This window comes from Lactuca serriola, chromosome 9 (genome assembly GCF_051521515.1).
Source record: "Lactuca serriola cultivar US96UC23 chromosome 9, Lser_US96UC23_V15, whole genome shotgun sequence".
In the NCBI taxonomy this organism is placed as follows: domain Eukaryota; kingdom Viridiplantae; phylum Streptophyta; class Magnoliopsida; order Asterales; family Asteraceae; genus Lactuca; species Lactuca serriola.
The window spans coordinates 50,690,017-50,702,680 of NC_136416.1; the positions used below are offsets into that span (position 1 = coordinate 50,690,017).

At 41.3% G+C, this 12,664-nt stretch overlaps 1 non-coding gene across 1 annotated transcript; it reads right to left on the minus strand.

Annotated features, from left to right (window-relative positions):
* Positions 1-11,901: 11,901 nt before the first annotated feature.
* LOC145077315 (small nucleolar RNA R71) lies at positions 11,902-12,008 on the minus strand. The gene has a single exon (XR_013693097.1). It is a non-coding gene; the product is annotated as a small nucleolar RNA R71 (small nucleolar RNA).
* Positions 12,009-12,664: the final 656 nt, after the last annotated feature.

A 12,664-nucleotide genomic window follows, 5' to 3' on the forward strand; every position in this document is an offset into this window, starting at 1 on the left:
CCATCCTTTTGGAGTTGGCCTATGCGTTTCTTGCTTATATGTCCAAGACGACTGTGCCATAAAGATGCTTTATCCAAGTTATTATTAGTAGAATCAATACACAAAACATTATTTCCTAAGTTATCTACAACAGATACAGCTTCATACACACCATCACAAGGTAATGCTTTAAAATAAAGAACATTATTAAAGAAAGCATCAATAGAACCAACTTCATTATTAAATGAAAAGGTAAACCCTTGTTTGTACAAAGCATGAAAGGAAATAATATTTCTTGCCATTCCTGGCGAATAACAACACTTATTCAAATCTAAACTAAACCCACTACTTAGCGATAAAGTATAAACTCCAATCTTGGTAACAGGTATAGCTTTCCTATTCCCCATGATCAAGTTTATCCTTCCTTGCTCCACATCCTCACTTCTTCTTAGTCCCTGCAAGTCACAACAAATGTGAATACCACAACCGGTATCAAGGACCCAAGAATTAGAATGGGGTGAGTTATTAGAAATGATAGTGTAAATACCTGCATGGTTGGGTTTAACTTTCCCATCCTTCACATCTTGCTGGTATTTTGGGCAGTTCCGCTTCCAATGAGCTTTTTCATGGCAATAGAAGCATTCAGCCTCTTTTGGGTCAGAAGAAGGAGTAATGAAACCTTTCTTGGTTCCACTTGAAGAAGAGCCATCAAGGGTCCGAGCCTTGGTACCCTTCGAAGATCTCTTTCTCTTCCTCCATCGATTCTTCCCAATTGCCAACACCGGAGTAGAGTTTTGAGTAGGAGTGATAGCAACCGACTTCCCCTTAAGACCTGATTCTGCGGTCTTGAGAAGTCCCTGAAGTTTGCTGAGGGTGACTTCTTCCTTGTTCATGTGATATGTCATTCGGAATTGATCATAGCACGATGGTAAGGAATGCAAAATAATATCTATTGCAAGATCCTCCGGGAAGTTCACATTAAGCTTCAGCAAATGATCCACATACCTTTGCATTTTCTGCATGTGGCTCGTGACGGATTCCCCGTCGTTCATCATGGTTGTTATCATGGAGCAGATGATTTCATACCTCTCTTGTCTTGCACTTTGATGGTATCTTTCCATCAAATCTTGGTGCATGTCATAAGGGTAGAAATCCTCATAAGACTTTTGGAGTTCCGCTGTCATCGTGGCCGTCATGATGCAAGCTACTTTTGTAGCATCCCTTTCATGTGCCCGAAATTCAGCGATCTCCTGAGGAGTTGCAGTGGACTCATCAATCTCCTTAAGCTCCTTGTCAAGGACATATTCTTTGTCCTCGTAGCGGGTAATCATCCTGCTGTTTCTGATCCACTCATTGAAGTTGGATCCATCAAAGGTGACTTTCCCACACAAGTTCATAAGGGTAAAGGAGCCATTAGGATTAGAGCCAGAAGCATTGTTGAAAGACATCTGAAGGAGAGAGGACAAGATTAGTTTAGATATAAGAGAGTCCTTAATAAAACACCCAAATGTAGTATTAAGGCTAGGATCCAATCACAATATAATATAACTTAGAAGAGGTATGCCGTAATCTAAGCTATATCATATTTGAAAGGTAGGTGAATGACGATTCACCAATTTCCACCACGAAAACCGCAATATTTTAGTATTAGGTTTTTGAATGGTTCTTAGAAATTCCTAGATTCTTTGAGATTCAATGAACTTTTCAAAGGCATGTTTCAATCTCGAGTGTGCCCTCCAAGTTTTGTGACTGGGATACCGAGGATCACAAAACGAGGTGTGAAGTAACCATGCAAATCACTTGGTACCCTTAAAATTTATCACTCAATCGATGTGCCGGTTAACCACACACGCTCCATCGATACTATAATAAACCCTAAGTCACCCTTTACCTACCTTGTTAAGTCCAAGTTAGTGTGCCGGTTAACCACACACGCTCCACCAACGGCTTAACCAAAGTGTAAAGTGTAATTTCATGGAATAGCACCTTATTCACATTTTTCCTAAAGTAACTAAGATTGGGAATTTAATAAAACATTTAGTTACTTTATAATATTCATCATACTTTGAATGAGAATTAATAAGTCCTTGTCTTACCCGTTCGGCTAACGACCCTCCACCGATCAAGCAAGCGGTGGGTGAGAGTGGACACCCATTAAGTCACCATTTTATAGGCAACAACCTTATACCCACCTTATAGACCGACTTCGTGAATGAGGCGTACTAGCGGTAAGACGACTTTGTTCTTATACATATATATATAATTATTAAATCATAATAATATAAGTATAAGGATTGAATTTTAACTTTTAAAATTCTAGGGGTTGGAACTAAAGTTTTAACTTAACTTTACTTGTTCCAAAACTTGAGGGCAAGTTTTGTAAACTTTCAAAACTTTTCATTTCTTGTAACTTATGAGTTTAATAGAGTAATAAAATGAGGACTTTTCATTTTTCCTAACTCTTGTGTTCTTTTAATGGTTTTTTAATCCAAGAGACTTTTGGTTTTCCATAACTTGAGGACAAGTTATGGACTCCATTAAAACACATTATGATCATGAATTAATCTACCACATAGGTTACAAATAATTCCTATGATCATCTAAACATCATAAGAACAAGAATATGAATATGAACACTTTCAAAAATCAAAATCACATTTAATCTTTGTAATTTTGATAACTAGTTGTTGTAAATTAGTTAGAAAAGACATTACACCTTCTAAAATAAGTTTTCAAGTACCAAAACATTTTAGGGTAATGATTCTAATCCATTTCCAGCAACTCAAGTCGAAATTCTGCACTCTGTCGACCCTACTCGCCGAGTGCAAAAACCTACTCGCCGAGTAGGTTGAAGATACACATGAACTCGACGAGTCCTCCCCATGGACTCGCCGAGTCCATCAGTCAGACAGCAAGATTTTCGACTTTCTTGAACTTTTAAGCACAAATAACAAACAAACAAGCCTAGGCTCTGATACCACTGATGGGTTTTTGAGCATTCTAACACTTCCTAAGTGTACATGCAACCCTAATAACCTTGGATCTATGTTTGTCTAATTATCATGCAAAGTTGAATTCCAAGGTTATATTCCTATCTAGCATACATGGGGAACAATTTTAACTTGAATCATAGATAGAATAACTTACCTTGTTGTTGCTTGTGTTCCTTGAAACCTTGTGAGCCTAGCACCCCAAGTGTGATGCCTCAAATGCTTCACACAACACCAAATGCTCTTGGAAAGACTCTTGAGATAACACACACTTCTCAAAATCGGCCAAGCCCTCTAGTTTCTTATGTCTAACTTGTGTAGCCAATTTTTGTGGAGAATGGGACTCTTATATAGTGTTGACACATCTAGGGTTACACCATGTAAACCCTAATGTGTCATGACTCTTCATTTCCATGACCCATGGGTTTGTAACTCCCATGGAGCATCCATGAAGTATCCTATGGGTAGAACCCAACTTGATAATCCATGGAGCCTCTTAGCCCACTATACAAGATACATAATCAACCCATATATTTAATTAGTTATCCTTTGATCACTTAATTAATTCCAAATTAATTCTTTGATCAACTAATTAAATAATATTATTAATATATTAGAACTTATAATATATTAATAATCTCCAAGTGTTATTTCTCTCATTTAGTCTATCCAATTGCATGGTGCCATGCAACCCAAATGGACCATGCCGGGTCGGGTCAAGTACAAGCCCGAAATAGTTATGGACTTAGACACCTTATCCAACAATTTTCTAGTTTATTTTCAGTATGGTGGTCACGAGGAGATTTGATACATGAGTTAGGTCAAGTGGCTAGGATAGGTCGGGGTTGTCTTATGATGAGATTGGGGCATTTATTTCTTATGAGGTTGTAACTGCAATCCGGGGGCAGATACCGGAGGTATTTGGTTCTATCAAGATCGCCATGATCGAGTACTTTGACAACTGATACGCTGCTCTTACTGGGGCTGTTATTTTTGCAGCTACCACGAACGTTGCAGCCGCTGGGGTTCATGGAGAGAGAGTTTTCCAGTACCGGGACTTCAACAATATGAATCCCCTGGTGTTCGATGGGGTTCAAGATTCGATCATTGTTATAAGATGGTTGTCTGATGTTAATGGATGTTTCTTTACTTGCTCCTACCCAGTTGATCGAAGGTCAAGTGTGCCATGAACCTTCTCAAGTTGGGGGCGAAGGATTGGTGGAGGTTGGTTACTAGCTCTTACACTCTGGAGAAGACGGCCGTTGTTTCATGGGAGCAGTTCTCTGAGATGTTCCACATGATATATGTTCCATTGGTCGATAGGGAGAGACTAGCCTAGGAGTATTTTGATTTGAGGAAGGGGATAGAGTCGGCGATTGAGATCACCAAGATATTTACTGAGAGAGCATTGTTTGTCCTGAGTTTTATGCGTCTTAGCAAGCTCAGGTGACCCGGTACTTGAGCATGCTCACAACGGATATCCACTAGTTTGTGTCTACTCAGTGTTATGGTATACTTGTGGAGTTACAGGAGGCCGCTAGAAGGCGGGAGATCGAGTTGGAGATACAGATAAGGGAACGGAGGCAGGCTTCGGTGCAGTCGTAGCCTGCAGTGAAGCGATTCATGAGGGTTCTTGTCGATCTTCTTTCGGGTGCCACAAATGTGACAAGGATGAGCATTCTGCCAAGGATTGTCGCCAGTGGGTCCCCGCACTGACCACCCGGATCTGTTATCACTGTGAGCAGGTTGGCCATATCAAGGCCAAGTGTCCTTTGCTCACTGCGAGACCATCATAGGCTCCCGTGCCAGCTACTTTGAGGATCACCGATGGACGTCAGGGTAGGACGGAGTCCTCGATGGATCGAGGTCGCGCTTTTTATCTCACGGCAGAGGAGGCCCGGGGGGCGTCAGACATTGTTACTGGTATGTTTCTATTTATCATTTTGTCACTTATTTCATGGTATGCTTATGTTTATGTTTATGATAGGTATATTCTTAGTGAACTCTTTTCCTGCTCTTGTGTTATTCAATTCGGGCACGAGCGGTCCTTTGTAGCCCAGTCTTTTAGTAGGGATTTCGATATGACCCTAAGCAAGTTGGAGTGTCCGTTGCAGGTTTCTATCTCCAACCAACATGAGATTTCTGCATTCAAAGTGTATCCGGGTTGTGTCTTGGAGATTTTTGGGGTGCCTTATCCAATTGATTTGATTCTCATCCCCATGGGGGATCTATGAGTGATAGCGAGGGATGGATTGGTTGAGCAAGTTTGGTGCTATGATTGACTGCGAGAGTTAGTGAGTAGTAGTTCGAACCCGAAGTAGGGGAGAAGTCGTCATCTATAGAGAGGGTACCAAGGTTGGATTAGGGTCTTGTCCGATGGCCAGGGCTCAACAGTATATTCATCATGGTTGTATGGGTTATCTCATCTATGTGGTTGATACGCAAGTGGAGGAGCGGGCATTAGTTTCAGATGTGCCAGTCTTTAAGGAGTTAGCTGATGTGTTTCCGGAGGAGTTACCCGGTATGCCTCCTGGGATGCAAGCTGAGTTTAGGATTGACCTAGTGCCAATTGTGGCTTTGATTGCCAAGGCGTCGTACCATTTAGCACCGCCTGAGATGTAGGAGTTATCCTCCCAGCTTCAGGAGATGCTAGGTAACCAGTTCATCAGACTGAGCATTTTGTCGTGGGGAGCAACGATATTGTTCATCAATAAGAAGGATGGTTCACACCGGATATGCATTGATTACAAGGAGTTAAACAAGTTTACGGGGAAGAACCGTTATCCACTTCCGCGGATTGACGATATTTTTGACCAATTATAGGGTGCATATTGGTTCTCCAAGATCGATCTGAGGCCGAGCTATCATTAGGTGAGGGTTAGAGAGGAGGATGTGGAGAAGACAACATTTTTGGACTCGTTATGGGCATTACAAGTTCGTGGTGATGCCATTTAGACTCACCAATGCACCTGCAGTGTTTATGAACTTGATGAATCAAGTATGCAGGATGATGCTTGATCGATCAATTATTGTTTTTATTGATGACATTTTGGTGTATTCCAAGACCAAAGCAGCATGAGGAGCACCTTCGAGAACTTTTGGGAGTGTTGCGGCGAGAACAGTTGTATGCCAAGTTCTCGAAGTGTGAGTTTTGGTTATGAGAGGTCTAGTTCCTGGGCATCTCGTTAACCAGAATTGGATTTTGGTCGATCCGACCAAGATTGAGGCTGTGATGAAGTGGGTGGTTCCGAAGTATCCCTCAGAGATCATGATTTTCTTGGCTTCAGCAAGATATTACCGGAGATTTATCCAGGATTTCTCCAAGATTGATGTACCCCTCACTCGTCTGAAGAGGAAGGGAATGGATTTTTGATGGGGCCCTGAGCAGCAGACGACATTTGAGACGTTGCAACATAAATTATGGGAGGCCCTGGTGTTGACCCTTCTGGAGGGTGTTGAGGATTTTGTTTTATTTTGTGATGTATCCATCATTGTTTTGGTGGTGGTTCTTATGCAGAAGGGGCGAGTGATTGCATATACTTCTTGGCAGCTGTAGCCACATGAGGAAGGATATCCTACCCATGATCTGGAGTTCGGGGCAGTAGTGTTTGCCTTCAAGATTTGGATAAATTATTTATATAGGGTCCGGCGTATCGTTTACACGGATCACAAGAGCTTGCGATATCTTATGGACCAGCCGAACCTGAACGGGAGGCAGCGCAGGTGGCTTGATGTGGTCAAGGATTATGACTACGAGATCCTTTACCATTCGGGTAAAGCGAATGTGGTCGCAGATGCTTTGAGTCGCAATTCGGCTAGATCTTCAGCTGGGGAGATGTGTATGAGGATATCCATTGATTCTCCATTTTTGGATTTGATCAGAGGGGCACAAGCAGAAGGAGTTAAGAAGGAGAACTAGAAACAGGAGAGGATCAGGGGAGAGATCGACAGATTTGTCACCGAGAGTCGGGGACTGTTGACCTAGTGTGGTCGGGTTTGGGTTCCAGTTTATGGAGTGGTAAGATAGATAGTTTTGGATGAGGCACATAAATCTAGATTTTCAATACACCTTGGAGCCACCAAGATGTATCGAGATTTGAGGCTAAGTTATTGGTGGTCGTGTATAAAAAGGGAGATAACCTAGTACGTGGAGAGGTGCTTGACCTATAGGATGGTCAAGGTCGGGCATCAGAGGCTGCATGGAAAGCTACAACCTTTGTAGGATCCCATGTGGAAGTGGGAATAGATCACCATGGATTTTATCACCAAGCTACTAAAGATTGCAAAGGGTTTTTATGCTATCCAGGAGAGCTCCTATGCCGAAAAGTTGGCCGATTTGTATGTTCGTGAGATTGTTTCCGGTTTCCATTGTATCAGATTGAGATGTTCGGTCCACTTCCCGATTCTGGCAGAAGTTCCATGAGGAAATGGGTATGAGACTACATTTCAACACTACTTATCATCCACAGATTGACGGCCAAAGTGAGCGGACTATGCAGACACTTGAGGATATGTTGCGGGCTTGTGTCATAGATTTTGGTGGGAGTTGGTATTCCTACCTACCTCTTGTAGAGTTCTCCGACAATAACAGCTATCACTACAGCATTGATGCACCCCCCCCCCTTCAAGCTTCTGTATGGTCGGAGATGTCGTATCCTAGTTTGTTGGGGGGGGGGTCACAGAGTCATGGGGAGGACTGAGGTGGTCCTCTAGATTACAGAGCTTATCCATCAGATCAGGCGGAGATTGTTGATAGCTCAAAGTTAGTAGAAGAGTTATGCTGACCGACGTCAATCAGAGTTGGAGTTCTAGGTCGGCGATATGGCACACTGAAGGTCTCACCCTGTAAGTGTGTGATACGCTTCATGAAGAAGAGAATATTGGGTCCCTGGTATATTAGACCATTCTGTGTGCTTGACAGGGTAGGCAGGGTAGCCTACCGGTTGGATTTGTCGAGTGAGCTTAGTCAAATCCATAACAATTTCCATGTTTCACAGTTGTGGAAGTGTGTGTTGGACGATGAGGCAGTGGTCCTTTTGGATGATATTTAGGTCAACGAGCGCATGAATTATATTGAGAGGCCGATAATGATAGTGGAGAGAAAGATGAAGGTCCTACACAACAAGGAGATACCTTTAGTAAAGGTTTAGTGGCTACATCGGATAGGATCCGAGTGGACTTGGGAGCCAGAGGCGGAGATACGGTAGCATTAATCTGAGTTATTCACAACAGCTGATTTTGAGGACTAAGTCTAGTTGAAGTGGGGGAGAATTGTAACATCCCGACAATGAGGTATTTCCAAAATTAACTCTTAAGTATGCAGGTTTATGATTTTAGCCCTTGGAGTGAGTTTTGTTTGCAAATTGATCCCATAGTGGCAATTTTGTAAATCCAGGGAAAGGCTTAGTACGTTGGGCATACATGCATGAGCATCAGTACGCTAAGTGTACATTGTAACGTACCAAAATAGAAATAAAATTTTTACATTTAAAAGTCATTCAAATCATTCATTAGTTGTTCGGAACCCATACAAATCATAGTATTAAATCATCATAGTACAAATTATTTCATAAGCGGAAACCATAAGGGGAGGATGGCGTGCCATCATGCTGGGCCCTTCCCTTTGGAACTACAAGTACCTGAAACCATAAACACGATCTGTAAGCATAATGCTTAGTGAGTTCCCCAAGTACCAAATACCACACATGAAAGAAGATAAATGATATGGGCCAAATCATAGTCTTTCTATTCAGTGTCGAAGACCAAATCTTGGCCTTGCATACAAATGTCAGGGGCCAGATCTTGGTCTTTATGCTAGGGGCTAGATCATGGTCTTCTATATAATCACCACAAGGCATCCAAAATTCTACATAAGAAATAATGGGCCGGATTTGGTGCCTTTGACCTATGGATCTAGTGAGGAAACTCACCTCAACTGTTGAAAAACCCAGATAAATGCTCGAGCTGATGGACTGGAGAAATTCCCATGCTAACTAAACAATAGAGTCCCAATTAATAATTGATACATAACCCAAAACTAAAAACCTACAATACTTACCTAATGTCCAAGGTAAAAACGGTGAAGTAGACTTTAAAGCCCGATAAAATCCTAGGCCTAACACCAAGGATCATCCAAGGTCCAATATGGGCCCAACATCAAAAGTGGCCCAACAACAAGTAAGCCTATGGTCCAGCCCAACAAGCAAGCCCAATGAATAAGGCCCAAAAATCACCCCCAAGTTGGATTGTGTTGTACGCTCGGCGTACCAACTGGTACACGCAGCGTACCTGACCGAAGTGGTAGGACCACGACAGGGATGCAGTACGCCCGTCGTACAGGGGGTTACACATGGTGTACACACCCCTCATGCAAACTCATGCAAAAATGTCTTAATTCCTTAAGACCCTACAACCAACACTTAGATCTGAACCCACTAAGACCCCTAAGGCCATAAAGTTGCAAAATGTATGCCTTTGCATGGCTACAAGAAGCCCAACACTAAAAACCTAGCTTAATTAACCCTTTTCTACACCCTAACTCTTGGATGGGGACAAATCAATGTCCAAGTGATATGTGCATATTTAGTTCATATTAAGTGTAGATTTTTATTCATTTATTAGCTAAATTATTGCATTTTATGGACAAAAGGTACTTAAAAGTGTTTGAATTATATTTTCAGTCCAAAAGTGAAGCTCGGAAGCAAAAAGAAGCAGGAGAAGCGGTTGAAAGCTCGAGAATGGAACAAAGAAGAAAAACACTAAAAATAACACCTACTCGGTGAGTAGGGTCGACTACTCGGCGAGTCCACACGGATATTCGAGAAGATAAACACTCGGAGACCCAGAGACTTATCGCATATGGGGACTGAGAGAAGGACTTGACGAGTCGGAACCTGACTCGACGAGTCGATTCGTATATATAAAGATAACTTCTCAGAACGATGGGGGGGGGGGGGGGGAATTCTGGAATGATTCAGAAGAGCTTAACTGCGATTAAAGAGTTAGAAAAACCCTAGAAGACGAAGTTAGAAGCTAGAATTCAATTCCAAAGGCGATTTGAGGCAAATTTCATCATTCTACTTAATCTTTTGTTTTGTCATTATGGTTAAACAATTAGAATTTGTTTGTTTGTTGTTATTTACTTCAATTATGAGCTAAAACTCTTAAACTTCTGTTTGGGGATACAAAATTGATACTATGGTTTGATTCTTGGTAGGATTAACTTAAAGTTGGTGATTTTTGTTATTTTAGCTTGCTAAAGAACCTTATGTGTGAATGATAATTAATTTTCTGTTAATAGGAAGGTAATTGACTAGCATGAACATCTATTAATTATCAACCTCATATGCTATGTGATCACTTTGTCATATGTCTAGGATTAATGAACATGAAACTAGAGTTAATAAGAAAATTGAGTAAATTCATGTGTGAGCTTGTGTGATGACCATCAACAAGAAGTTAACTAAAAGACTAAATTAGTTAACTATTGCAAGTCTAAATTAACCCGAATAATTAATCTAGTGAATTTAATTAAATTAGACAACTGGCTACTGTTTAAGTTAGTTTATTTGCTAAGGATTAGTGTAGTGAATGCGAATCTAATCACTTGAATCGGTAACCAACAAAAGAGTTAATCCATTGCACTATTACCTTGAAATCAACCATAGGATCAATTGAGTTGAACTAAACAGAAGTTCCTTCCCATTATTGAATCTAGTTAATTCTTTGTTTTTCTAAGTTTTAGATTAAGTAATAGTTAGTAAGTTTTCTAGTCTTGTAAAACTAGAGAAAACCCCCTACTTATTAATTAGTTTAGATAGAATTAGTTTTTAGTTTTAATTTGCCGTTCCCTGTGTTCAATACCCTACTTATTTAACTATACCACAATTGATAGGTTCACTGCCTTTGTGTGTTTATTTTATAATTAAAAGTAGGTTTAAAACTAAGTGAGTTTGCACACATCATGTTTTTAGCGCCATTGTCGGGGAACGGTTCTAAAATTAACATTAAATTTTAATTTAATCGATCCTTTGTGTGGGATTTATCTTACACAAAGTTATTTAAAAGGTAATCTAGTAAGTAGAATAAGTTTTGATAAAAATCCGTTTTTAAAGTTACTAGAAATTTTTTTTCTGTTTTTGCCTTGAACTCGCCGAGTGCACTCGTGCCGACTCGGCGAGTACATCGTTGTTACAGTTTTAATTTTTTATTTTATTTTTGTTCTTTTTACTCGTTTTTTTGTTTTGTTTATAGTTGTTTCATGCCCCAAGGATCTGATACACCTCTGGTCCCTCCTCTTGAAGACCCGAAATCTGCACTAAGGAGGAGCAAAGGCAAAACCGTTGGAGAATCCGCTTCTTCAAAGAACTTGCCACTCAAAAACCTCAAATCCGTTTTCAGCAAGAAGAGGAGCAGCAAATCAGGAGCATCCAGTGCCTCTTTGACAATCGGAGACCCAATTCAAGAAGACACCGAGTACGAGACCAAGGAAGAAGAAGAACCCACATACGAGCACGAATCCGAGTTTGAAGACGATTTAGCTATCACTATGGCTAATATCGATGAAGTCCCTATGGGGGAATGGAAGAAGAGGATGCGCGATGACACCGGCCCGGGACTTGTGCAGCGTGCAATTCCCGCAACCGCTACATTCGAACTAAAAGGCCATATTCTCGCTCAACTCAAGGAGATTCCTTTTTATGGGAAGGATCACGAAGACGCCTACAAGCACTTGGACGAAGTGAATGATGTGGCTGACTACTTCAATGTGCCGAATGTTCCACGCGAGACCCAACTTCTTCCCATGCTTCCAGTCACGTTCAAAGGTGCTGCAAAGGATTGGCAAAAGTCACTTCCTCCCAGATAGGTCACCACATGGGCCAAGATGAAAGAAGAGTTCATGGACCACTTTTGTCCGCCCTCCAAAATAGCCAAACTAAAGAAAGCCATTGCCAACTTTGAGCAACAACCCGGAGAATCCCTTTATGAAGCTTGGGAAAGGTACAAAAGCTTGCTTAGGAATTGCCCACACCATGACCTCAATAGCCAACAAGAGGTCTCCATTTTCTATGATGGAGTCAATGTCACCACAAGGCAATTGCTCGATTCACATGGCCCGCTCACGAAGAAGGCCCCCCCGGTAATCAAGGAGTTAATTGAAGAATTCTCTAAGCATTCTAGAGAATACCACAATCCAAGAAATGAAGTAAGTCGGGGGGTAGTGAACTCGGCAAATGATAGCATGGCGGCGGTGATAGCCAAGCTCGATAGTCTAGATAGAAGGATGACAAAAATGGATCAAACAATCCATGCTATTCGGGTTGGATGTGAGAATTGTAGAGGGCCCCATCTCACAAAGGATTGTGATTTGGATGAAAATGGAAATAAGAAGGCTCAAGTGTTCTACTCAAGTGGCGATAGATACGACGAGAATTGGCGAAAACAGAAGAAGGAATGGCTCCCCTACGAAGAATACAAGAAGGCTAAGGAGGAGAAATACAAGCAGAAGGAGAGGGGATTTTATCAAAAGGAAGAACTGGTAATGGAAAAGAAAGCAGATTTAGAAGAATTGTTCACTAGATTCATAGCCGCGTCCGAAAAGAGACATAATGATCACGATGCTGCAATACACGAGACCAGAAATATGCTAAGGAATCAGCAGGCATCCATTCTCAATATTGAGAAACAGTTGGGAC